This window comes from Lissotriton helveticus, chromosome 7 (genome assembly GCF_964261635.1).
Source record: "Lissotriton helveticus chromosome 7, aLisHel1.1, whole genome shotgun sequence".
NCBI lineage: Eukaryota > Metazoa > Chordata > Amphibia > Caudata > Salamandridae > Lissotriton > Lissotriton helveticus.
The window spans coordinates 1,780,559,670-1,780,585,896 of record NC_136068.1 but is presented as its reverse complement, the minus strand read 5'-3'; the positions used below and the strand labels follow the sequence as shown (position 1 = coordinate 1,780,585,896).

The 26,227-nt window shown below is 51.9% G+C and overlaps 1 protein-coding gene across 1 annotated transcript in view; it reads left to right on the top strand.

Annotated features, from left to right (window-relative positions):
- The window catches only part of LOC144767710 (uncharacterized), a 277,762-nt gene that overhangs the window by 77,097 nt on the left and 174,438 nt on the right, over nucleotides 1-26,227 (top strand). The gene's annotated exons all lie outside the window — the stretch shown is intronic.

Genomic DNA, 26,227 nt, shown 5'->3' with positions numbered 1-26,227 from the left:
ATTAGCAAACTGTCGCTAACAGCAGTTAGCGACAGCTTTAGGCAATAGCGAGCGGTTTGGGTCCCGCTTTGCATGTCAGTGATATTTATCGCTAATGACATGCAAAGTGGGCATACCAAACCTGTTAGCGACTGAAAGCAGTCGCTAACATCGCTATCGCCTATTAGCAAGGCAGGCATAGCGATGGAACTATTCCCGCTATCGCCAAAAACTAACGCCTGCTCTGACCAGTTCTTATGCACAGGTGTCTATGTAAAGACACAGCGGCAAAGACTGTGAAAAGGACTGTGAAAAAACCCCTATTATTAATACATTGGAAACCTTAGGGGGTTTTATAGCAAGCCCTCACTCACCAAATCTGGTTGGTGACATGCTTCATCATCGGGCCCACCAGGAGAAGCCGAGTACCTCCCTGATGTGCTACAACGCCAGATTACTGCGGAGCTAGATTTTGTGACAGTGGTGTGAAAAGTGATGTTAAAAATGTCTAATGCTGTACCAATCACAATGATTTATTTACTGGTCAGTTTAGACATGGTTAAAAAAGGATATGTGTGGAAAAGCTACCACAAATTATGATGGGAGTTTCCACTTAAAGTGGGGTCAACATGTTTCTGCCCTTTCTAAGTGTAAGAATTACGTGGTCATTCGTCAGGACCGTGTAGCGTGTACCTTGGTGGTATGGGCGCGCTAAGGCCCACAATGACCAAAGGACGTGAAAGTTAAAAACTGTTTTATGTGTGAAAAAGTGCAAAACAGAACACAAACCACAAGTTGTGGGATTTACCTCCACTCAGAGGAACCTGTGTAGTTTGTGTAGTAAAAGATCCACGCCCCATGGGTCTCGGGAGGGGGGTTGAGGCGAAAATGGCACACCGCCCGCAACGCCTAGCACCCTCGTGGCACCTAGCTACTCATGCTCCGGACCCCGTGGAGCAGGAGCAGGAGTAGCTAGGTGCCACGAGGGTGCTAGGCGTTGCGGGCGGTGTGCCATTTTCGCCTCCACCCCCCTCTCGAGACCCATGGGGCGTGGATCTTTTACTACACAAACTACACAGGTTCCTCTGAGTGGAAGTAAATCCCACAACTTGTGGTTTGTGTTCTGTTTTGCACTTTTTCACACATAAAAAAGTTTTTAACTTTCATGTCCTTTGGTCAGGGTGGGCCTTAGCGACCCCATACCGCCAAGGTACACGCTACACGGTCCTGACGAATGCCCACGTAATTCTTACACTTAGAAAGGGCAGAAACATATTGACCCCACTTTAAGTGGAAACTCCCATCATAATTTGTGGTAGTTTTTCACACATATCCTTTTTTAACCATGTCTAAACTGACCAGTAAATAAATCATTGTGATTGGTACAGCATTAGACATTTTTAACATCACTTTTCACACCACTGTCACAAAATCCAGCTCCGCAGTAATCTAGCGTTGTAGCACACCAGGGAGGCACTCGGCTTCTCCTGGTGGGCCCGATGATGAAGCATGTCACCAACCAGGTTGGTGAGTGAGGGCTTCCTATAAAACCCCCTCACGTCTGAGCATACCCTGCCAACTTAGGGCGAACAAAGTGGACTATTCCCATGAGGCACAGGGTCAGACTGATTTGCATATAGCGATGGATATACCCAGATCTTTTGACTGGGTGTGAGTGTTTGATTGATTCAGATGCTCCGTCCATCACCACCCCCTTTTGTACCGCTTTTGGCCGCCATAAGTGTGGCAGGGTATGCTCAGACATGAGTCCCTTGCTCACTTTGCCACTGGATTCAAGCAAGCCGGACTGAAGATGGCTGGAATGCCAGAAACCGGTCCTCGGACGCTTGTTTCCGGTCCAGGGAAGACATGGCTTGGCAGTTCGGGCTGGACTGTTCCCATGAGGGACAGGGTCAGACTGATTTGCATATAGCCATGTCTGAACTGGGGTGGCAGAGTGGGCTAAAGAACGGTGATGGATTAAACCCAGATCTTTTGACTGGGTGTGAGTGTTTGATTGATTCAGATGCTCCGTCCATCACCACCCCCTTTTGTACCACTTTTGGCTGCCATAGGTGTGGCAGGGTATGCTCAGACGTGAGTCCCTTGCTCACTTTGCCACTGGATTCAAGAAAGCCGGGCTGAAGACGGCTGGAATGCCAGAAACCGGTCCTCGGAAGCTTGTTTCTAGTCCAGGGAAGACAGGCCTTGGCAGTTCGGGCTGGACTGTTCCCATGAGGCACAGGGTCAGACTGATTTGCATATAGCCATGTCTGAACTGGAGTGGCAGAGTGGGCTAAAGAACGGTGATGGATTAAACCCAGATCTTTTGACTGGGTGTGAGTGTTTGATTGATTCAGATGCTCCGTCCATCACCAGCCCCTTTTGTACCGCTTTTGGCTGCCATAAGTGTGGCAGGGTATGCTCAGACGTGAGTCCCTTGCTCACTTTGCCACTGGATTCAAGCAAGCTGGACTAAAGACGGCTGGAATGCCAGAAACCGGTCCTCGGAGCTTGTTTCTGGTCCAGGGAAGACATGGCTTGGCAGTTCGAGCTGGACTGTTCCCATGAGGCACAGGGTCAAACTGATTTGCATATAGCCATGTCTGAACTGGGGTGGCAGAGTGGGCTAAAGAACGGTGATGGATTAGACCCCGATCTTTTGACTGGGTGTGAGTGTTTGATTGATTCAGATGCTCCGTCCATCACCACCTCCTTTTGTACAGCTTTTGGCCGCCATAAGTGTGGCAGGGTATGCTCAGACGTGAGTCCCTTGCTCACTTTCTCACTGGATTCAAGCAAGCCAGGCTGAAGACGGCTGTAATGCCAGAAACCGGTCCTCGGAAGCTTGTTTCCAGTCCAGGGAAGACATGGCTTGGCAGTTCGGGCTGGACTGTTCCCATGAGGCACAGGGTCAGACTGATTTGCATATAGCCATGTCAGAACTGGCGTGGCAGAGTGGGCTAAAGAACGGTGATGGATTAAACCCAGATCTTTTGACTGGATGTGAGTGTTTGATTGATTCAGATGCTCCGTCCATCACCACCCCCTTTTGTACCGCTTGTGGCCGCCATAAGTGTGGCAGGGCATGCTCAGACGTGAGTCCCTTGCTATCTTTGCCACTGGATTCAAGCAAGCCGGGCTGAAGACGGCTGGAATGCCAGAAACCGGTCCTCGGAAGCTTGTTTCCGGTCCAGGGAAGACATGGCTTGGCAGTTCGGGTTGGACTGTTCCCATGAGGCACAGGGTCAGACTGATTTGCATATAGCCATGTCTGAACTGGGTTGGCAGAGTGGGCTAAAGAATTGTGATGGATTTAACCCAGATCTTTTGACTGTGTATGAGTCTTTGATTGATTCAGATGCTCCGTCCATCACCAGCCCCTTTTGGACCACTTTTGGCCGCCATAAGTATGGCAGGGTATGCTCAGACGTGAGTCCCTTGCTCACTTTGCCACTGGATTCAAGCAAGCCGGGCTGAAGACGGCTGGAATGCCAGAAACCGGTCCTCGGAAGCTTGTTTCCGGTCCAGGGAAGACATGGCTTGGCAGTTCGGGCTGGACTGTTCCCATGAGGCACAGGGTCAGACTGATTTGCATATAGCCATGTCTGAACTGGGGTGGCAGAGTGGGCTAAAGAACGGTGATGGATTAAACCCAGATCTTTTGACTGGGTGTGAGTGTTTGATTGATTCAGATGCTCCGTCCATCACCACCCCCTTTTGTACCGCTTTTGGCCGCCATAAGTGTGGCAGGGTATGCTCAGACGTGAGTCCCTTGCTCACTTTGCAACTGGATTCAAGCAAGCTGGACTGAAGACGGCTGGAATGCCAGAAACCGGTCCTCGGAAGCTTGTTTCCGGTCCAGGGAAGACACAGCTTGGCAGTTCGGGCTGGACTGTTCCCATGAGGCACAGGGTCAGACTGATTTGCATATAGCCATGTCTGAACTGGGGTGGCAGAGTGGGCTAAAGAAAGGTGATGGATTAAACCCAGATCTTTTGACTGGATGTGAGTGTTTGATTGATTCAGATGCTCCATCCATCACCACCCCCTTTTGTACCGCTTGTGGCCGCCATAAGTGTGGCAGGGTATGCTCAGACGTGAGTCCCTTGCTCTCTTTGCCACTGGATTCAAGCAAGCCGGGCTGAAGACGGCTGGAATGCCAGAAACCGGTCCTCGGAAGCTTGTTTCCGGTCCAGGGAAGACATGGCTTGGCAGTTCGGGCTGGACTGTTCCCATGAGGCACTGGGTCAGACTGATTTCCATATAGCCATGTCTGTACTGGGTTGGCAGAGTGGGCTAAAGAACGGTGATGGATTAAACCCAGATCTTTTGACTGGGTGTGAGTGTTTGATTGATTCAGATGCTCCGTCCATCACCATCCCCTTTGGTACCGCTTGTGGCCACCATAAGTGTGGCAGGGTATACTCAGACGTGAGTCCCTTGCTCACTTTGCCACTGGATTCAAGCAAGCCGGGTTGAAGACGGCTGGAATGCCAGAAACCGGTCCTCGGAAGCTTGTTTCCGATCCAGGGAAGACATGGCTTGGCAGTTCGTGCTGGACTGTTCCCATGAGGCACAGGGTCAGACTGATTTGCATATAGCCATATCTGAACTGGGGTGGCAGAGTGGGCTAAAGGACGGTGATGGATTAAACCCAGATCTTTTGACTGGGTGTGAGTGTTTGATTGATTCAGATGCTCCGTCCATCACCACCTCCTTTTGTACAGCTTTTGGCCGCCATAAGTGTGGCAGGGTATGCTCAGTCGTGAGTCCCTTGCTCACTTTGCCACTGGATTCAAGCAAGCCGGGCTGAAGGCGGCTGGAATGCCAGAAACAGGTCCTCGGAAGCTTGTTTCCGGTCCAGGGAAGACATGTCTTGGCAGTTCGGGCTGGACTGTTCCCATGAGGCACAGGGTCAGACTGATTTGCATATAGCCATGTCTGAACTGGGGTGGCAGAGTGGGCTAAAGAACGTGATGGATTAAACACAGATCTTTTGACTGGGTGTGAGTGTTTGATTGATTTAGATGCTCCGTCCATCACCACCCCCTTTTGTACCACTTTTGGCCGCCATAAATGTGGCGGGGTATGCTCAGACGTGAGTCCCTTGCTCACTTTGCCACTGGATTCAAGCAAGCTGGACTGAAGACGGCTGGAATGCCAGAAACCGGTCCTCGGAAGCTTGTTTCCGGTCCAGGGAAGACATGGCTTGGCAGTTCGGGCTGGACTGTTCCCATGAGGCACAGGGTCAGACTGATTTGCATATAGCCATGTCTGAAATGGGGTGGCAGAGTGGGCTAAAGAACGGTGATGGATTAAACCCATATCTTTTGACTGGGTGTGAGTGTTTGATTGATTCAGATGCTCCGTCCATCACCACCTCCTTTTGTACAGCTTTTGGCCGCCATAAGTGTGGCAGGGTATGCTCAAACGTGAGTCCCTTGCTCACTTTCTCACTGGATTCAAGCAAGCCGGGCTGAAGACGGCTGTAATGCCAGAAACCGGTCCTCGGAAGCTTGTTTCCGGTCCAGGAAAGACATGGCTTGGCAGTTCGGGCTGGACTGTTCCCATGAGGCACAGGGTCAGACTGATTTGCATATAGCCATGTCTGAACTGGGGTAGCAGAGTGGGCTAAAGAACGGTGAAGGATTAAACCCAGATCTTTTGACTGGGTGTGAGTGTTTGATTGATTCACGTCCATCACCACCTCCTTTTATACACCTTTTGGCCGCCATAAGTGTGGCAGAGTATGCTCAGACGTGAGTCCCTTGCTCACTTTGCCACTGGATTCAAGCAAGCCGGGCTGAAGACGGCTGGAATACCAGAAACCGGTCCTCGGAAGCTTGTTTCCGGTCCAGGGAAGACATGGCTTGGCAGTTCTGGCTGGACTGTTCCCATGAGGCACAGGGTCAGACTGATTTGTATATAGCCATGTCTGAACTGGGGTGGCAGAGTGGGCTAAAGAACGGTGATGGATTAAACCCAGATCTTTTGACTGGGTGTGAGTGTTTGATTGATTCAGATGCTCCGTCCATCACCACCTCCTTTTGTACAGCTTTTGGCCGCCATAAGTGTGGCAGGGTATGCTCAGACGTGAGTCCCTTGCTCACTTTCTCATTGGATCCATCAAGCCGGGCTGAAGACGGCTGTAATGCCAGAAACCGGTCCTCGGAAGCTTGTTTCCAGTCCAGGGAAGACATGGCTTGGCAGTTCGGGCTGGACTGTTCCCATGAGGCACAGGGTCAGACTGATTTGCATATAGCCATGTCTGAACTGGCGTGGCAGAGTGGGCTAAAGAACGGTGATGGATTAAACCCAGATCTTTTGACTGGATGTGAGTGTTTTATTGATTCAGATGCTCCGTCCATCACCACCCTCTTTTGTACCGCTTGTGGCCGCCATAAGTGTGGCAGGGTATGCTCAGACATGAGTCCCTTGCTCTCTTTGCCACTGGATTCAAGCAAGCTGGGCTGAAGACGGCTGGAATGCCAGAAACCGGTCCTCGGAAGCTTGTTTCCGGTCCAGGGAAGACATGGCTTGGCAGTTCGGGCTGGACTGTTCTCATGAGGCACAGGGTCAGACTGATTTGCATATAGCCATGTCTGAACTGGGTTGGCAGAGTGGGCTAAAGAATGGTGATGGATTTAACCCAGATCTTTTGACTGGGAGTGAGACTTTGATTGATTAAGATGCTCCCTCCATCACCACCCCCTTTTGTACCACTTTTGGCCGCCATAAGTGTGGCAGGCTATGCTCAGACGTGAGTCCCTTGCTCACTTTGCCACTGGATTCAAGCAAGTCGGGCTGAAGACGGCTGGAATGCCAGAAACCGGTCCTCGGAAGCTTGTTTCCGGTCCAGGGAAGACATGGCTTGGCAGTACGGGTTGGACTGTTCCCATGAGGCACAGGGTCAGACTGATTTGCATATAGCCATGTCTGAACTGGGGTGGCAGAGTGGCCTAAAGAACGGTGATGGATTAAACCCAGATCTTTTGACTGGGTGTGAGTGTTTGATTGATTCAGATGCTCCGTCCATCACCACCCCCTTTTGTACCGCTTTTGGCCGCCATAAGTGTTGCAGGGTATGCTCAGACGTGAGTCCCTTGCTCACTTTGCCACTGGATTCAAGCAAGCTGGACTGAAGACGGCTGGAATGCCAGAAACCGGTCCTCGGAAGCTTGTTTCCGGTCCAGGGAAGACATGGCTTGGCAGTTCGGGCTGGACTGTTCCCATGAGGCACAGGGTCAGACTGATCTGCATATAGCCATGTCTGAACTGGGGTGGCAGAGTGGGCTAAAGAACGGTGATGGATTAAACCCCGATCTTTTGACTGGGTGTGAGTGTTTGATTGATTCAGATGCTCCGTCCATCACCACCTCCTTTTGTACAGCTTTTGGCCGCCATAAGTGTGGCAGGGTATGCTCAGACGTGAGTCCCTTGCTCACTTTCTCACTGGATTCAAGCAAGCCGGGCTGAAGACGGCTGTAATGTCAGAAACCGGTCCTCGGAAGCTTGTTTCCAGTTCACGGAAGACATGGCATGGCCGTTCGGGCTGGACTGTTCCCATGAGGCACAGGGTCAGACTGATTTGCATATAGCCATGTCTGAACTGGCGTGGCAGAGTGGGCTAAAGAACGGTGATGGATTAAACCCAGATCTTTTGACTGGATGTGAGTGTTTGATTGATTCAGATGCTCCGTCCATCACCACCCCCTTTTGTACCGCTTGTGGCCGCCATAAGTTTGGCAGGGTATGCTCAGACGTGAGTCCCTTGCTCTCTTTGCCACTGGATTCAAGCAAGCCGGGCTGAAGACGGCTGGAATGCCAGAAACTGGTCCTCGGAAGCTTGTTTCCGGTCCAGGGAAGACATGGCTTGGCAGTTCGGGCTGGACAGTTCCCATGAGGCACAGGGTCAGACTGATTTGCATATAGCCATGTCTGAACTGGGTTGGCAGAGTGGGCTAAAGAATGGTGATGGATTTAACCCAGATCTTTTGAATGGGTGTGAGTCTTTGATTGATTCAGATGCTCCGTCCATCACCACCCCCTTTTGTACCACTTTTGGCCGCCATAAGTGTGGCAGGGTATGCTCAAACGTGAATCCCTTGCTCACTTTGCCACTTAATTCAAGCAAGCCGGGCTGAAGACGGCTGGAATGCCAGAAACCGGTCCTCGGAAGATTGTTCCCGGTCCAGGGAAGACATGGCTTGGCAGTTCGGGCTGGACTGTTCCCATGAGGGACAGGGTCAGACTGATTTGCATATAGCCATGTCTGAACTGGGGTGGCAGAGTGGGCTAAAGAACGGTGATGGATTAAACCCAGATCTTTTGACTGGGTGTGAGTGTTTGATTGATTCAGATGCTCCGTCCATCACCACCTCCTTTTGTACAGCTTTTGGCCGCCATAAGTGTGGTAGGGTATGCTCAGTCGTGAGTCCCTTGCTCACTTTGCCACTGGATTCAAGCAAGCCGGGCTGAAGATGGCTGGAATGCCAGAAACCGGTCCTCGGAAGCTTGTTTCCGGTCCAGGGAAGACATGGCTTGGCAGTTCGTGCAGGACTGTTCCCATGAGGCACAGGGTCAGACTGATTTGCATATAGCCATGTCTGAACTGGGGTGACAGAGTGGGCTAAAGAACGGTGATGGATTAAACCCAGATCTTTTGACTGGGTGTGAGTGTTTGATTGATTCAGATGCTCCGTCCATCACCACCTCCTTTTGTACAGCTTTTGGCCGCCATAAGTGTGGTAGGGTATGCTCAGACATGAGTCCCTTGCTCTCTTTGCCACTGGATTCAAGCAAGCTGGGCTGAAGACGGCTGGAATGCCAGAAACCGGTCCTCGGAAGCTTGTTTCCGGTCCAGGGAAGACATGGCTTGGCAGTTCGGGCTGGACTGTTCTCATGAGGCACAGGGTCAGACTGATTTGCATATAGCCATGTCTGAACTGGGTTGGCAGAGTGGGCTAAAGAATGGTGATGGATTTAACCCAGATCTTTTGACTGGGAGTGAGACTTTGATTGATTAAGATGCTCCCTCCATCACCACCCCCTTTTGTACCACTTTTGGCCGCCATAAGTGTGGCAGGCTATGCTCAGACGTGAGTCCCTTGCTCACTTTGCCACTGGATTCAAGCAAGTCGGGCTGAAGACGGCTGGAATGCCAGAAACCGGTCCTCGGAAGCTTGTTTCCGGTCCAGGGAAGACATGGCTTGGCAGTACGGGTTGGACTGTTCCCATGAGGCACAGGGTCAGACTGATTTGCATATAGCCATGTCTGAACTGGGGTGGCAGAGTGGCCTAAAGAACGGTGATGGATTAAACCCAGATCTTTTGACTGGGTGTGAGTGTTTGATTGATTCAGATGCTCCGTCCATCACCACCCCCTTTTGTACCGCTTTTGGCCGCCATAAGTGTTGCAGGGTATGCTCAGACGTGAGTCCCTTGCTCACTTTGCCACTGGATTCAAGCAAGCTGGACTGAAGACGGCTGGAATGCCAGAAACCGGTCCTCGGAAGCTTGTTTCCGGTCCAGGGAAGACATGGCTTGGCAGTTCGGGCTGGACTGTTCCCATGAGGCACAGGGTCAGACTGATCTGCATATAGCCATGTCTGAACTGGGGTGGCAGAGTGGGCTAAAGAACGGTGATGGATTAAACCCCGATCTTTTGACTGGGTGTGAGTGTTTGATTGATTCAGATGCTCCGTCCATCACCACCTCCTTTTGTACAGCTTTTGGCCGCCATAAGTGTGGCAGGGTATGCTCAGATGTGAGTCCCTTGCTCACTTTGCCACTGGATTCAAGCAAGCCGGGCTGAAGACGGCTGGAATGCCAGAAACCGGTCCTCGGAAGCTTGTTTCTGATCCAAGGAAGACATGGCTTGGCTGTTCGGGCTGGACTGTTCCCATGAGGCACAGGGTCAGACTGATTTGCATATAGCCATGTCTGAACTGGGGTGGCAGAGTGGGCTAAAGAACGGTGATGGATTAAACCCAGATCTTTTGACTGGATGTGAGTGTTTGATTGATTCAGATGCTCCGTCCATCACCACCCCCTTTTGTACCGCTTGTGGCCGCCATAAGTTTGGCAGGGTATGCTCAGACGTGAGTCCCTTGCTCTCTTTGCCACTGGATTCAAGCAAGCCGGGCTGAAGACGGCTGGAATGCCAGAAACTGGTCCTCGGAAGCTTGTTTCCGGTCCAGGGAAGACATGGCTTGGCAGTTCGGGCTGGACTGTTCCCATGAGGCACAGGGTCAGACTGATTTGCATATAGCCATGTCTGAACTGGGTTGGCAGAGTGGGCTAAAGAATGGTGATGGATTTAACCCAGATCTTTTGACTGGGTGTGAGTCTTTGATTGATTCAGATGCTCCGTCCATCACCACCCCCTTTTGTACCACTTTTGGCCGCCATAAGTGTGGCAGGGTATGCTCAAACGTGAATCCCTTGCTCACTTTGCCACTTAATTCAAGCAAGCCGGGCTGAAGACGGCTGGAATGCCAGAAACCGGTCCTCGGAAGATTGTTTCCGGTCCAGGGAAGACATGGCTTGGCAGTTCGGGCTGGACTGTTCCCATGAGGGACAGGGTCAGACTGATTTGCATATAGCCATGTCTGAACTGGGGTGGCAGAGTGGGCTAAAGAACGGTGATGGATTAAACCCAGATCTTTTGACTGGGTGTGAGTGTTTGATTGATTCAGATGCTCCGTCCATCACCACCTCCTTTTGTACAGCTTTTGGCCGCCATAAGTGTGGTAGGGTATGCTCAGTCGTGAGTCCCTTGCTCACTTTGCCACTGGATTCAAGCAAGCCGGGCTGAAGATGGCTGGAATGCCAGAAACCGGTCCTCGGAAGCTTGTTTCCGGTCCAGGGAAGACATGGCTTGGCAGTTCGTGCAGGACTGTTCCCATGAGGCACAGGGTCAGACTGATTTGCATATAGCCATGTCTGAACTGGGGTGACAGAGTGGGCTAAAGAACGGTGATGGATTAAACCCAGATCTTTTGACTGGGTGTGAGTGTTTGATTGATTCAGATGCTCCGTCCATCACCACCCCCTTTTGTACCACTTTTGGCCGCCATAAGTGTGGCAGGCTATGCTCAGACGTGAGTCCCTTGCTCTCTTTGCCACTGGATTCAAGCAAGCTGGGCTGAAGACGGCTGGAATGCCAGAAACCGGTCCTCGGAAGCTTGTTTCCGGTCCAGGGAAGACATGGCTTGGCAGTTCGGGCTGGACTGTTCCCATGAGGGACAGGGTCAGACTGATTTGCATATAGCCATGTCTGAACTGGGGTGGCAGAGTGGGCTAAAGAACGGTGATGGATTAAACCCAGATCTTTTGACTGGGTGTGAGTGTTTGATTGATTCAGATGCTCCGTCCATCACCACCTCCTTTTGTACAGCTTTTGGCCGCCATAAGTGTGGTAGGGTATGCTCAGACATGAGTCCCTTGCTCTCTTTGCCACTGGATTCAAGCAAGCTGGGCTGAAGACGGCTGGAATGCCAGAAACCGGTCCTCGGAAGCTTGTTTCCGGTCCAGGGAAGACATGGCTTGGCAGTTCGGGCTGGACTGTCCTCATGAGGCACAGGGTCAGACTGATTTGCATATAGCCATGTCTGAACTGGGTTGGCAGAGTGGGCTAAAGAATGGTGATGGATTTAACCCAGATCTTTTGACTGGGAGTGAGACTTTGATTGATTAAGATGCTCCCTCCATCACCACCCCCTTTTGTACCACTTTTGGCCGCCATAAGTGTGGCAGGCTATGCTCAGACGTGAGTCCCTTGCTCACTTTGCCACTGGATTCAAGCAAGTCGGGCTGAAGACGGCTGGAATGCCAGAAACCGGTCTTCGGAAGCTTGTTTCCGGTCCAGGGAAGACATGGCTTGGCAGTACGGGTTGGACTGTTCCCATGAGGCACAGGGTCAGACTGATTTGCATATAGCCATGTCTGAACTGGGGTGGCAGAGTGGCCTAAAGAACGGTGATGGATTAAACCCAGATCTTTTGACTGGGTGTGAGTGTTTGATTGATTCAGATGCTCCGTCCATCACCACCCCCTTTTGTACCGCTTTTGGCCGCCATAAGTGTTGCAGGGTATGCTCAGACGTGAGTCCCTTGCTCACTTTGCCACTGGATTCAAGCAAGCTGGACTGAAGACGGCTGGAATGCCAGAAACCGGTCCTCGGAAGCTTGTTTCCGGTCCAGGGAAGACATGGCTTGGCAGTTCGGGCTGGACTGTTCCCATGAGGCACAGGGTCAGACTGATCTGCATATAGCCATGTCTGAACTGGGGTGGCAGAGTGGGCTAAAGAACGGTGATGGATTAAACCCCGATCTTTTGACTGGGTGTGAGTGTTTGATTGATTCAGATGCTCCGTCCATCACCACCTCCTTTTGTACAGCTTTTGGCCGCCATAAGTGTGGCAGGGTATGCTCAGACGTGAGTCCCTTGCTCACTTTCTCACTGGATTCAAGCAAGCCGGGCTGAAGACGGCTGTAATGTCAGAAACCGGTCCTCGGAAGCTTGTTTCCAGTTCACGGAAGACATGGCATGGCCGTTCGGGCTGGACTGTTCCCATGAGGCACAGGGTCAGACTGATTTGCATATAGCCATGTCTGAACTGGCGTGGCAGAGTGGGCTAAAGAACGGTGATGGATTAAACCCAGATCTTTTGACTGGATGTGAGTGTTTGATTGATTCAGATGCTCCGTCCATCACCACCCCCTTTTGTACCGCTTGTGGCCGCCATAAGTTTGGCAGGGTATGCTCAGACGTGAGTCCCTTGCTCTCTTTGCCACTGGATTCAAGCAAGCCGGGCTGAAGACGGCTGGAATGCCAGAAACTGGTCCTCGGAAGCTTGTTTCCGGTCCAGGGAAGACATGGCTTGGCAGTTCGGGCTGGACTGTTCCCATGAGGCACAGGGTCAGACTGATTTGCATATAGCCATGTCTGAACTGGGTTGGCAGAGTGGGCTAAAGAATGGTGATGGATTTAACCCAGATCTTTTGACTGGGTGTGAGTCTTTGATTGATTCAGATGCTCCGTCCATCACCACCCCCTTTTGTACCACTTTTGGCCGCCATAATTGTGGCAGGGTATGCTCAAACGTGAATCCCTTGCTCACTTTGCCACTTAATTCAAGCAAGCCGGGCTGAAGACGGCTGGAATGCCAGAAACCGGTCCTCGGAAGCTTGTTTCCGGTCCAGGGAAGACATGGCTTGGCAGTTCGGGCTGGACTGTTCCCATGAGGGACAGGGTCAGACTGATTTGCATATAGCCATGTCTGAACTGGGGTGGCAGAGTGGGCTAAAGAACGGTGATGGATTAAACCCAGATCTTTTGACTGGGTGTGAGTGTTTGATTGATTCAGATGCTCCGTCCATCACCACCTCCTTTTGTACAGCTTTTGGCCGCCATAAGTGTGGTAGGGTATGCTCAGTCGTGAGTCCCTTGCTCACTTTGCCACTGGATTCAAGCAAGCCGGGCTGAAGATGGCTGGAATGCCAGAAACCGGTCCTCGGAAGCTTGTTTCCGGTCCAGGGAAGACATGGCTTGGCAGTTCGTGCAGGACTGTTCCCATGAGGCACAGGGTCAGACTGATTTGCATATAGCCATGTCTGAACTGGGGTGACAGAGTGGGCTAAAGAACGGTGATGGATTAAACCCAGATCTTTTGACTGGGTGTGAGTGTTTGATTGATTCAGATGCTCCGTCCATCACCACCTCCTTTTGTACAGCTTTTGGCCGCCATAGGTGTGGCAGGGTATGCTGAGACGTGAGTCCCTTGCTCACTTTGCCACTGGATTCAAGCAAGCCGGGCTGAAGACGGCTGGAATGCCAGAAACCGGTCCTCGGAAGCTTGTTTCCGGTCCAGGGAAGACATGGCTTGGCAGTTCGGGCTGGACTGTTCCCATGAGGCACAGGGTCAGACTGATTTGCATATAGCCATGTCTGAACTGGGGTTGCAGAGTGGGCTAAAAAACGTAATGGATTAAACCCAGATCTTTTGACTGGGTGTGAGTGTTTGATTGATTCAGATGCTCCATCCATCACCAACTCCTTTTGTACAGCTTTTGTCCGCCATAAGTGTGGCAGGGTATGCTCAGACGTGAGTCCCTTGCTCACTTTGCCACTGAATTCAAGCAAGCCGGGCTGAAGACGGCTGGAATGCCAGAAACCGGTCCTCGGAAGCTTGTTTCCGGTCCAGGGAAGACATGGCTTGGCAGTTCGGGCTGGACTGTTCCCATGAGGCACAGGGTCAGACTGATTTGCATATAGCCATGTCTGAACTGGGGTTGCAGAGTGGGCTAAAGAACGTAATGGATTAAACCCAGATCTTTTGACTGGGTGTGAGTGTTTGATTGATTCAGATGCTCCATCCATCACCAACTCCTTTTGTACAGCTTTTGGCCGCCATAAGTGTGGCAGGGTATGCTCAGACGTGAGTCCCTTGCTCACTTTGCCACTGAATTCAAGCAAGCCGGGCTGAAGACGGCTGGAATGCCAGAAACCGGTCCTCGGAAGCTCGTTTCCGGTCCAGGGAAGACATGGCTTGGCAGTTCGGGCTGGACTGTTCCCATGAGGCACAGGGTCAGACTGATTTGCATATAGCCATGTCTGAACTGGCGTGGCAGAGTGGGCTAAAGAACGGTGATAGATTAAATCCAGATCTTTTGACTGGGTGTGAGTGTTTGATTGATTCAGATGCTCCGTCCATCACCACCTCCTTTTGTACAGCTTTTGGCCGCCATAAGTGTGGCAGAGTATGCTCAGACGTGAGTCCCTTGCTCACTTTGCCACTGGATTCAAGCAAGCCGGGCTGAAGACGGCTGGAATGCCAGAAACCGGTCCTCGGAAGCTTGTTTCCGGTCCAGGGAAGACATGGCTTGGCAGTTCGGGCTGGACTGTTCCCATGAGGCACAGGGTCAGACTGATTTGCATATAGCCATGTCTGAACTGGGGTGGCAGAGTGGGCTAAAGAACGGTGATGGATTAAACCCAGATCTTTTGACTGGGTGTGAGTGTTTGCTTGATTCAGATGCTCCGTCCAACACCCCCCCCTTTTGTACCGCTTTTGGCCACCATAAGTGTGGCAGGGTATGCTCAGACGTGAGTCCCTTGCTCACTTTGCCACTGGATTCAAGCAAGCTGGACTGAAGACGGCTGGAAATCCAGAAACCGGTCCTCGGAAGCTTGTTTCCGGTCCAGGGAAGACATGGCTTGGCAGTTCGGGCTGGACTGTTCCCATGAGGCACAGGGTCAGACTGATTTGCATATAGCCATGTCTGAACTGGGGTGGCAGAGTGGGCTAAAGAACGGTGATGGATTAAACCCATATCTTTTGACTGGGTGTGAGTGTTTGATTGATTCAGATGCTCCGTCCATCAACACCTCCTTTTGTACAGCTTTTGGCCGCCATAAGTGTGGCAGGGTATGCTCAGACGTGAGTCCCTTGCTCACTTTCTCACTGGATTCAAGCAAGCCGGGCTGAAGACGGCTGTAATGCCAGAAACCGGTCCTCGGAAGCTTGTTTCCAGTCCACGGAAGACATGGCTTGGCAGTTCGGGCTTGACTGTTCCTCTGAGGCACAGGGTCAGACTGATTTGCATATAGCCATGTCTGAACTGGCGTGGCAGAGTGGGCTAAAGAACGGTGATGGATTAAACCCAGATCTTTTGACTGGATGTGAGTGTTTGATTGATTCAGATGCTCCGTCCATCACCACCCCCTTTTGTACCGCTTGTGGCCGCCATAAGTGTGGCAGAGTATGCTCAGACGTGAGTCCCTTGCTCACTTTGCCACTGGATTCAAGCAAGCCGGGCTGAAGACGGCTGGAATGCCAGAAACCGGTCCTCGGAAGCTTGTTTCCGGTCCAGGGAAGACATGGCTTGGCAGTTCGGGCTGGACTGTTCCCATGAGGCACAGGGTCAGACTGATTTGCATATAGCCATGTCTGAACTGGGGTTGCAGAGTGGGCTAAAGAACGGTGATGGATTAAACCCAGATCTTTTGACTGGATGTGAGTGTTTGATTGATTCAGATGCTCCGTCCATCACCACCTCCTTTTGTACAGCTTTCGGCCGCCCTAAGTGTGGCAGGGTATGCTCAGACGTGAGTCCCTTGCTCACTTTGCCTTTGGATTCAAGCAAGCTGGGCTGAAGATGGCTGGAATGCCAGAAACCGGTCCTCGGAAGCTTGTTTCCGGTCCAGGGAAGACATGGCTTGGCAGTTCGGGCTGGACTGTTCCCATGAGGCACAGGGTCAGACTGATTTGCATATAGCCATGTCTGAACTGGGGTGGCAGAGTGGGCTAAAGAACGGTGATGGATTAAACCCAGATCTTTTGAGTGGGTGTGAGTGTTTGATTGATTCAGATGCTCCGTCCATCACCACCCCCTTTTGTACCGCTTTTGGCCGCCAATAGTGTGGCAGGGTATGCTCAGACGTGAGTCCGTTGCTCACTTTGCCACTGGATTCAAGCAAGCCGGGCTGAAGATGGCTGGAATGCCAGAAACCGGTCCTCGGAAGCTTGTTTCCGGTACAGGGAAGACATGGCTTGGCAGTTCGGGCTAGACTGTTCCCATGAGGCACAGGGTCAGACTGATTTGCATATAGCCATGTCTGAACTGGCGTGGCAGAGTGGGCTAAAGAACGGTGATGGATTAAACCCAGATCTTTTGACTGGATGTGAGTGTTTGATTGATTCAGATGCTCCGTCCATCACCACCCCCTTTTGTACCGCTTGTGGCCGCCATAAGTGTGGCAGGGTATGCTCAGACGTGAGTCCCTTGCTCACTTTGCCACTGGATTCAAGCAAGCCGGGCTGAAGACGGCTGGAATGCCAGAAACCGGTCCTCGGAAGCTTGTTTCCGGTCCAGGGAAGACATGGCTTGGCAGTTCGGGCTGGACTGTTCCCATGAGGCACAGGGTCAGACTGATTTGCATATAGCCATTTCTGAACTGGGGTTGCAGAGTGGGCTAAAGAACGGTGATGGATTAAACCCAGATCTTTTGACTGGATGTGAGTGTTTGATTGATTCAGATGCTCCGTCCATCACCACCTCCTTTTGTACAGCTTTCGGCTGCCCTAAGTGTGGCAGGGTATGCTCAGACGTGAGTCCCTTGCTCACTTTGCCTTTGGATTCAAGCAAGCCGGACTGAAGACGGCTGGAATGCCAGAAACCGGTCCTCGGAAGCTTGTTTCCGGTCCAGGGAAGACATGGCTTGGCAGTTCGGGCTGGACTGTTCCCATGAGGCACAGGGTCAGACTGATTTGCATATAGCCATGTCTGAACTGGGGTGGCAGAGTGGGCTAAAGAATGGTGATGGATTAAACCCAGATCTTTTGACTGGGTGTGAGTGTTTGATTGATTCAGATTCTCCGCCCATCACCACCCCCTTTTGTACCGCTTTTGACTGTCATAAGTGTGGCAGGGTATGCTCAGACGTGAGTCCCTTGCTCACTTTGCCACTGGATTCAAGCAAGCCGGGCTGAAGACGGCTGGAATGCCAGAAACCGGTCCTTGGAAGCTTGTTTCCGGTCCAGGGAAGACATGGCTTTGCAGTTCGGGCTGGACTGTTCCCATGAGGCACAGGGTCAGACTGATTTGCATATAGCCATGTCTGAACTGGGGTGGCAGAGTGGGTTAAAGAATGGTGATGGATTTAACCCAGATCTTTTGACTCGGTGTGAGTCTTTGATTGGTTCAGATTCTCCGTCCATCACCACCCCCTTTTGTACCACTTTTGGCCGCCATAAGTGTGGCAGGGTATGCTCAGACTTGAGTCCCTTGCTCACTTTGCCACTGGATTCAAGCAAGCCGGGCTGAAGACGGCTGGAATGCAAGAAACCGGTCCTCGGAAGCTTGTTTCCGGTCCGGGGAAGACATGGCTTGGAAGTTCGGGCTGGACTGTTCCCATGAGGGACAGGGTCAGACTGATTTGCATATAGCCATGTCTGAACTGGGGTTGCAGAGTAGGCTAAAGAACGGTGATGGATTAAACCCAGATCTTTAGACTGGGTGTGAGTGTTTGATTGATTCAGATGCTCCGTTCATCACCACCTCCTTTTGTACAGCTTTTGGCCGCCATAAGTGTGGCAGGGTATGCTCAGACGTGAGTCCCTTGCTCACTTTGCCACTGGATTCAAGCAAGCCGGGCTGAAGACGGCTGGAATGCCAGAAACCGGTCCTCGGAAGCTTGTTTCCGGTCCAGGGAAGACATGGCTTGGCAGTTCGGGCTGGACTGTTCCCATGAGGCACAGGGTCAGACTGATTTGCATATAGCCATGTCAGAACTGGGGTTGCAGAGTGGGCTAAAGAACGGTGATGGATTAAACCCAGATCTTTTGACTGGATGTGAGTGTTTGATTGATTCAGATGCTCCGTCCATCACCACCTCCTTTTGTACAGCTTTCGGCCGCCCTAAGTGTGGCAGGGTATGCTCAGACGTGAGTCCCTTGCTCACTTTGCCACTGGATTCAAGAAAGCCGGGCTGAAGACGGCTGGAATGCAAGAAACCGGTCCTCGGAAGCTTGTTTCCGGTCCGGGGAAGACATGGCTTGGAAGTTCGGGCTGGACTGTTCCCATGAGGGACAGGGTCAGACTGATTTGCATATAGCCATGTCTGAACTGGGGTTGCAGAGAAGGCTAAAGAACGGTGATGGATTAAACCCAGATCTTTAGACTGGGTGTGAGTGTTTGATTGATTCAGATTCTCCGCCCATCACCACCCCCTTTTGTACCGCTTTTGACTGTCATAAGTGTGGCAGGGTATGCTCAGACGTGAGTCCCTTGCTCACTTTGCCACTGGATTCAAGCAAGCCGGGCTGAAGACGGCTGGAATGCCAGAAACCGGTCCTTGGAAGCTTGTTTCCGGTCCAGGGAAGACATGGCTTTGCAGTTCGGGCTGGACTGTTCCCATGAGGCACAGGGTCAGACTGATTTGCATATAGCCATGTCTGAACTGGGGTGGCAGAGTGGGTTAAAGAATGGTGATGGATTTAACCCAGATCTTTTGACTCGGTGTGAGTCTTTGATTGGTTCAGATTCTCCGTCCATCACCACCCCCTTTTGTACCACTTTTGGCCGCCATAAGTGTGGCAGGGTATGCTTAGACTTGAGTCCCTTGCTCACTTTGCCACTGGATTCAAGCAAGCCGGGCTGAAGACGGCTGGAATGCAAGAAACCGGTCCTCGGAAGCTTGTTTCCGGTCCGGGGAAGACATGGCTTGGAAGTTCGGGTTGGACTGTTCCCATGAGGGACAGGGTCAGACTGATTTGCATATAGCCATGTCTGAACTGGGGTTGCAGAGTAGGCTAAAGAACGGTGATGGATTAAACCCAGATCTTTAGACTGGGTGTGAGTGTTTGATTGATTCAGATGCTCCGTTCATCACCACCTCCTTTTGTACAGCTTTTGGCCGCCATAAGTGTGGCAGGGTATGCTCAGACGTGAGTCCCTTGCTCACTTTGCCACTGGATTCAAGCAAGCCGGGCTGAAGACGGCTGGAATGCCAGAAACCGGTCCTCGGAAGCTTGTTTCCGGTCCAGGGAAGACATGGCTTGGCAGTTCGGGCTGGACTGTTCCCATGAGGCACAGGGTCAGACTGATTTGCATATAGCCATGTCAGAACTGGGGTTGCAGAGTGGGCTAAAGAACGGTGATGGATTAAACCCAGATCTTTTGACTGGATGTGAGTGTTTGATTGATTCAGATGCTCCGTCCATCACCACCTCCTTTTGTACAGCTTTCGGCCGCCCTAAGTGTGGCAGGGTATGCTCAGACGTGAGTCCCTTGCTCACTTTGCCACTGGATTCAAGAAAGCCGGGCTGAAGACGGCTGGAATGCCAGAAACCGGTCCTCGGAAGCTTGTTTCCGGTCCAGGGAAGACATGTCTTGGCAGTTCGGGCTGGACTGTTCCCATGAGGCACAGGGTCAGACTGATTTGCATATAGCCATGTCTGAACTGGGGTGGCAGAGTGGGCTAAAAACGGTGATGGATTAAATCCAGATCTTTTGACTGGGTGTGAGTGTTTGATTGATTCAGATGCTCCGTCCATCACCACCCCCTTTTGTACCGCTTTCGGCTGCCATAAGTGTGGCAGGGTATGCTCAGACGTGAGTCCCTTGCTCACTCTGCCACAGGATTCAAGCAAGCTGGGCTGAAGACGGCTGGAATGCCAGAAACTGGTCCTCGGAAGCTTGTTTCCGGTCCAGGGAAGACATGGCTTGGCAGTTTGGGCTGGACTGTTCCCATGAGGCACAGGGTCAGACTGATTTGCATATAGCCATGTCTGAACTGGGGTGGCATAGTGGGCTAAAGAAGGGTGATGGATTAAACTCAGATCTTTTGACTGGGTGTAAGTGTTTGATTGATTCAGATGCTCAGTCCATCACCACCTCCTTTTGTACAGCTTTTGGCCGCCATAAGTGTGGCAGGGTATGCTCAGACGTGAGTCCCTTGCTCACTTTGCCACTGGATTCAAGCAAGCCGGGCTGAAGAAGGCTGGAATGCCAGAAACCGGTCCTCGGAAGCTTGTTTCCGGTCCAGGGAAGACATGACTTGGCAGTATGGGCTTGACATTTACCATGAGGCACAAGGTCAGACTGATTTGCATATAGCCATGTCTGAACTGGGGTGCAGAGTGGGCTAAAGAACGGTGATGGATTAAACCCAGATCTTTTGACTGGGTGTGAGTGTTTGATTGATTCAGATTCTCCGTCCATCACCACCCCCTTTTGTACCGCTTTTGGCCACCATAAGTGTGCCAGCGTATGCTCAGACGTGAGTCCCTTGCTCACTTTGCCACTGGATTCTAGCAAGCCGGGCTGAAGACGGCTGGAATGCCAGAAACCGGTCCTCGGAAGCTTGTTTCCGGTCCAGGGAAGACATGGCTTGGCAGTTCGGGCTGGACTGTTCCCATGAGGCACTGGGTCAGACTGATTTGCATATAGCCATGTCTGAACTGGGGTGGCAGAGTGGGCTAAAGAACGGTGATGGATTAAACCCAGATCTTTTGACTGGGTGTGAGTGTTTGATTGATTCAGATGCTCCGTCCATCACCACCCCCTTTTGTACCGCTTTTGGCCGCCATAAGTGTGGCAGGGTATGCTCAGACGTGAGTCCCTTGCTCACTTTGCCACTGGATTCAAGCAAGCCGGGCTGAAGACGGCTGGAATGCCAGAAACCGGTCCTCGGAAGCTTGTTTCCGGTCCAGGGAAGACATGCCTTGGCAGTTCGGGCTGGACTGTTCCCATGAGGCACAGGGTCAGACTGATTTGCATATAGCCATGTCTGAACTGGGGTGGCAGAGTGGGCTAAAGAACGGTGATGGATCAAACCCAGATCTTTTGACTGTATGTGAGTGTTTGATTGATTCAGATGCTCCGTCCATCACCACCCCCTTTTGTACCTCTTTTGGCCGCCATAAGTGTGGCAGGGTATGCTCAGACGTGAGTCCCTTGCTCACTTTGCCACTGCATTCAAGCAAGCCGGGCTGAAGACGGCTGGAATGCCAGAAACCGGTCCTCGGAAGCTTGTTTCCGGTCCAGGGAAGACATGGCTTGGCAGTTCGGGCTGGACTGTTCCCATGAGGCACAGGGTCAGACTGATTTGCATATAGCCATATCTGAACTGGGGTGGCAGAGTGGGCTAAAGAACGGTGATGGATTAAACCAAGATCTTTTGACTGGATGTGAGTGTTTGATTGATTCAGATGCTCCGTCCATCACCACCTCCTTTTGTACAGCTTTCGGCCGCCCTAAGTGTGGCAGGGTATGCTCAGACGTGAGTCCCTTGCTCACTTTGCCACTGGATTCAAGCAAGCCGGGCTGAAGACGGCTGGAATGCCAGAAACCGGTCCCCGGAAGCTTGTTTCCGGTCCAGGGAAGACATGTCTTGGCAGTTCGGGCTGGACTGTTCCCATGAGGCACAGGGTCAGACTGATTTGCATATAGCCATGTCTGAACTGGGGTGGCAGAGTGGGCTAAAGAACGGTGATGGATTAAATCCAGATCTTTTGACTGGGTGTGAGTGTTTGATTGATTCAGATGCTCCGTCCATCACCACCCCCTTTTGTACCGCTTTCGGCCGCCATAAGTGTGGCAGGGTATGCTCAGACGTGAGTCCCTTGCTCACTTTGCCACAGGATTCAAGCAAGCTGGGCTGAAGACGGCTGGAATGCCAGAAACCGGTCCCTCGGAAGCTTGTTTCCGGTCCAGGGAAGACATGGCTTGGCAGTTCGGGCTGGACTGTTCCCATGAGGCACAGGGTCAGACTGATTTGCATATAGCCATGTCTGAACTGGGGTGGCATAGTGGGCTAAAGAACGGTGATGGATTAAACTCAGATCTTTTGACTGGGCGTAAGTGTTTGATTGATTCAGATGCTCCGTCCATCACCACCTCCTTTTGTACAGCTTTTGGCCGCCATAAGTGTGGCAGGGTATGCTCAGACGTGAGTCCCTTGCTCACTTTGCCACTGGATTCAAGCAAGCCGGGCTGAAGAAGGCTGGAATGCCAGAAACCGGTCCTCGGAAGCTTGCTTCCGGTCCAGGGAAGACATGACATGGCAGTTCGGGCTCGACATTTACCATGAGGCACAAGGTCAGACTGATTTGCAAATAGCCATGTCTGAACTGGGGTGGCAGAGTGGGCTAAAGAACGGTGATGGATTAAACCCAGATCTATTGACTGGGTGTGAGTGTTTGATTGATTCAGATGCTCCGTCCATCACCACCCCCTTTTGTACCGCTTTTGGCCGCCATAAGTGTGCCAGCGTATGCTCAGACGTGAGTCCCTTGCTCAATTTGCCACTGGATTCTAGCAAGCCGGGCTGAAGACGGCTGGAATGCCAGAAACCGGTCCTCTGAAGCTTGTTTCCGGTCCAGGGAAGACATGGCTTGGCAGTTCGGGCTGGACTGTTCCCATGAGGCACAGGGTCAGACTGATTTGCATATAGCCATGTCTGAACTGGGGTGGCAGAGTGGGCTAAAGAACGGTGATGGATTAAACCCAGATCTTTTGACTGGGTGTGAGTGTTTGATTGATTCAGATGCTCCGTCCATCACCACCCCCTTTTGTACCGCTTTTGGCCGCCATAAGTGTGGCAGGGTATGCTCAGACGTGAGACCCTTGCTCACTTTGCCACTGGATTCAAGCAAGCCGGGCTGAAGACGGCTGGAATGCCAGAAACCGGTCCTCGGAAGCTTGTTTCCGGTCCGGGGAAGACATGCCTTGGCAGTTCAGGCTGGACTGTTCCCATGAGGCACAGGGTCAGACTGATTTGCATATAGCCATGTCTGAACTGGGGTGGCAGAGTGGGCTAAAGAACGGTGATGGATTAAACACAGATCTTTTGACTGGATGTGAGTGTTTGATTGATTCAGATGCTCCGTCCATCACCACCCCCTTTTGTACCTCTTTTGGCCGCCATAAGTGTGGCAGGGTATGCTCAGACGTGAGTCCCTTGCTCACTTTGCCACTGCATTCAAGCAAGCCGGGCTGAAGACGGCTGGAATGCCAGAAACCGGTCCTCGGAAGCTTGTTTCCGGTCCAGGGAAGACATGGCTCGGCAGTTCGGGCTGGACAGTTCCCATAAGGCACAGGGTCAGACTGATTTGCATATAGCCATGTCTGAACTGCCGTGGCAGAGTGGGCTAAAGACCGGTGATGCATTAAAGCCAGATCTTTTGACTGGGTGTGAGTGTTTGATTGATTCAAATGCTCCGTCCATCACCACCCCCTTTTGTACCGCTTTTGGCCGCCATAAGTGTGGCAGGGTATGCTCAGATGTGAGTCCCTTGCTCACTTTGCCACTGGATTCAAGCAAGCCGGGCTGAAGACGGCTGGAATGCCAGAAACCGGTCCTCGGAAGCTTGTTTCCGATCCAAGGAAGACATGGCTTGGCTGTTCGGGCTGGACTGTTCCCATGAGGCACAGGGTCAGACTGATTTGCATATAGCCATGTCTGAACTGGGGTGGCAGAGTGGGCTAAAGAACGGTGATGGATTAAACCCAGATCTTTTGACTGGGTGTGAGTGTTTGATTGATTCAGATGCTCCGTCCATCACCACCCCCTTTTGTACCGCTTTTGGCCACCATAAGTGTGGCAGGGTATGCTCAGATGTGAGTCCCTTGCTCACTTTGCCACTGGATTCAAGCATGTCGGGCTGAAGACGGCTGGAATGCAGGAAACCGGTCCTCGGAAGCTTGTTTCCGGTCCAGGGAAGACATGGCTTGGCAGTTCGGGCTGGACTGTTCCCATGAGGCACAGGGTCAGACTGATTTGCATATAGCCATGTCTGAACTGGGTTGGCAGAGTGGGTTAAAGAATGGTGATGGATTTAACCCAGATCTTTTGACTGGGTGTGAGTCTTTGATTGATTCAGATGCTCCGTCCATCACCACCCTCTTTTGTACCACTTTTGGCCGCCATAAGTGTGGCAGGGTATGCTCAGACATGAGTCCCTTGCTCACTTTGCCACTGGATTCAAGCAATCCGGGCTGAAGACGGCTGGAATGCCAGAAACCGGTCCTCGGAAGCTTGTTTCCGGTCCAGGGAAGACATGGCTTGGCAGTTCGGGCAGGACTGTTCCCATGAGGGACAGGGTCAGACTGATTTGCATATAGCCATGTCTGAACTGGGGTGGCAGAGTGGGCTAAAGAACGGTGATGGATTAAACCCAGATCTTTTGACTGGGTGTGAGTGTTTGATTGATTCAGATGCTCCGTCCATCACCACCCCCTTTTGTACCGCTTTTGGCCGCCATAAGTGTGGCAGGGTATGCTCAGATGTGAGTCCCTTGCTCACTTTACCACTAGATTCAAGCAAGCCGGGCTGAAGACGGCTGGAATGCCAGAAACCGGTCATCGGAAGCTTGTTTCCGGTCCAAGGAAGACATGGCTTGGCTGTTCGGGCTGGACTGTTCCCATGAGGCACAGGGTCAGACTGATTTGCATATAGCCATGTCTGAACTGGGGTGGCAGAGTGGGCTAAAGAACGGTGATGGATTAAACCCAGATCTTTTGACTGGATGTGAGTGTTTGATTGATTCAGATGCTCCGTCCATCACCACCCCCTTTTGTACCGCTTTTGGCCGCCATAAGTGTGGCAGGGTATGCTCAGACGTGAGTCCCTTGCTCACTTTGCCACTGGATTCAAGCAAGCCAGGCTGAAGACGGCTGGAATGCCAGAAACCGGTCCTCGGAAGCTTGTTTCTGGTCCAGGGAAGACATGGCTTTGCAGTTCGGGCTGGACTGTTCCCATGAGGCACAGGGTCAGACTGATTTGCATATAGCCATGTCTGAACTGGGGTGGCAGAGAGTGCTAAAGAACGGTGATGGATTAAACCCAGATCTTTTGACTGGATGTGAGTGTTTGATTGATTCAGATGCTCCGTCCATCACCACCCCCTTTTGTACCACTTTTGGCCGCCATAAGTGTGGCAGGGTATGCTCAGACGTGAGTCCCTTGCTCACTTTGCCACTGCATTCAAGCAAGCCGGGCTGAAGACGGCTGGAATGCCAGAAACCGGTCCTCGGAAGCTTGTTTCCGGTCCAGGGAAGACATGGCTTGGCAGTTCGGGCTGGACTGTTCCCATGAGGCACAGGGTCAGACTGATTTGCATATAGCCATATCTGAACTGGGGTGGCAGAGTGGGCTAAAGAACGGTGATGGATTAAACCAAGATCTTTTGACTGGATGTGAGTGTTTGATTGATTCAGATGCTCCGTCCATCACCACCTCCTTTTGTACAGCTTTCGGCCGCCCTAAGTGTGGCAGGGTATGCTCAGACGTTAGTCCCTTGCTCACTTTGCCACTGGATTCAAGCAAGCCGGGCTGAAGACGGCTGGAATGCCAGAAACCGGTCCTCGGAAGCTTGTTTCCGGTCCAGGGAAGACATGTCTTGGCAGTTCGGGCTGGACTGTTCCCATGAGGCACAGGGTCAGACTGATTTGCATATAGCCATGTCTGAACTGGGGTGGCAGAGTGGGCTAAAGAACGGTGATGGATTAAATCCAGATCTTTTGACTGGGTGTGAGTGTTTGATTGATTCAGATGCTCCGTCCATCACCACACCCTTTTGTACCGCTTTCGGCCGCCATAAGTGTGGCAGGGTATGCTCAGACGTGAGTCCCTTGCTCACTTTGCCACAGGATTCAAGCAAGCTGGGCTGAAGACGGCTGGAATGCCAGAAACCGGTCCTCGGAAGCTTGTTTCCGGTCCAGGGAAGACATGGCTTGGC